Below are 1946 nucleotides of genomic sequence, written 5' to 3' on the forward strand. Positions count from 1 at the left end.
GAAACTATACATTCATTTATTGTGCTGTTGAATTAAAAAAAAACAAAAAAAAACCCATGTTTCCATGATTAGATTTTGCTCTGAAATTCAATTTACACGTTTTAAGCGTGTGTAGAATCGACAAGAATTTACAAAATGGTTTCACTACAACACAGCTTAGAACTCAGCTACAGTTGAAAGCAGAAGTTTATATGCACCAAATAAAAATACTTTTTTTTGTCACTGAAGTGATATCAGACCAAATTTCTCCTGTTTTGCATCGGTGAGAATCACAAAACATTTATTTTAATAAATGTCGCAATAATGAGAAAAAGAATATGTCAGATACTTTTACATACATTTCCTCATCTTTTGGGAAATTTATCTGCCATAATTCAAGAGCACACGTTTTTTGTCTGAAAGCAGGATTTCATGTCTTTTGTTCTCAAAACATGAGCACAAAAGTTTTGAGTTTTGTGCTCAAAACATTTTTTTAGTCATTGTGCTTTCTCAAACCTCATGCTCAAAATTAGTCTCTGCTCGCAGGGAGGTTTGCATGCGGAGATTTGATCTAAGCACAGACAAATTTTGAGCGTGAGGAGAAAGGTTTGAGAGAGCACAGTCAATATTTGAAAGAGAGCAGAAGTTTTGAGCACAAGCATTACAGGTTTTGAGAAAAAAGTCAAAGAAAAACTGTTTTCATTTTGCTTTAAAAATGAAAATGTAAGCGCAAGTATTAAAAGACTTGAAAACAAAAGACAAAACCCTGCCTTCAAACTCAAAATGTGTGCTCTCAAATTATAGCAGAAAATTTCCCCCATACTCATTTGAATGTGTCAGAAGTTTCCTCTGGCCTTTCCCTCCTTGTTTAAAGAGGCAGGAATCATTCTGGATGTAATCTTTACATTTCAAAGACATTAAGTCTTCCATTAAATTTTTTCAGTATATTTGTTGGTTTAATAGATAAATATCTGACATTCTCTCATTGTGGCATCAAGCAAATACAAATAATTTTGGTAATTCTAACTGACCTGAAGCAAGAGAGGTTTGGTGCGATTTACTGCAGATCAACTTTTAAACATTTAAAACGATCTCCAGTGGACTTCGCCTCAGGACTTTTGCAGTAAAACGTCTAGAAAATTCGTTTGTGTAGTTGAAGGCTGAGCTGATAAAATTTTTTATTTATTTTTTTTTAATGAAAAGTGCAGAATTGATGCCGTTTATCTTTGCAGTGACTCAAAAATGTTCCTTGATGTTCTGAGTGACGGTCTCCCGCTCTTGCCTCATTGTTTGGAGTTGATCCCGGTTTGTTTCTCCACCATGTTTTTCTTTTTTAAAGCTAATCATCAGTCGTGTTAAAATATTCCAAGTGAGCCACTTCTTCTTCCGTGTGACGTTCTGCTTCAACATGCTGGTTGCTCCCGGATTGCTGGAAGAAGTTGCTCCCGGAGGACGTTTTCATCCAGCTCTTTATTCATGGCAGTGTTCTTGGACCGAGCTTGAAGGAGGCACGCAGCCTTGGATGAGAAGCAACCCTACACATTGTACCAGGATTCTTCAGCGTTGGCACAGCACACGACTCATGGGATTGCTCTTTTTTTTTCTCCTCCTTCTTCTTCTACTTGCTGATTTTCTGTCTGTACTCGGATGTTTTTCTGGGGGCGGAAGTAGCTTCTTGTCGCATCATTCTCTCCAAGTGAGTGTGAGTAGCAGATCCACTCACCCGTTCCTGGTACAAGTGTCGGGCGAGCTCTTCCACGGAGCCAACGTGATTCTTGCGGCCTCCTCAGGAGGAGACACTCCTATCGTCCTGAAGTGTTCGTTACCGCCACTGAACCACATCTGCTCCTCTTTGGTCGCAGTCATTCAGCTTATCCGATTGGGGGCTTCAGATGGACTCATGAGATGCTCGTTATTGGATAAAGTTATTTCATGCCAAGACAGAAAAACAGTAAAAAAAAAAAAAC

The sequence above is a fragment of the Poecilia reticulata genome, chromosome 17 (assembly GCF_904066995.2).
Source record: "Poecilia reticulata chromosome 17, P_reticulata-male-v2, whole genome shotgun sequence".
NCBI classification, from domain to species: Eukaryota; Metazoa; Chordata; class Actinopteri; order Cyprinodontiformes; family Poeciliidae; genus Poecilia; species Poecilia reticulata.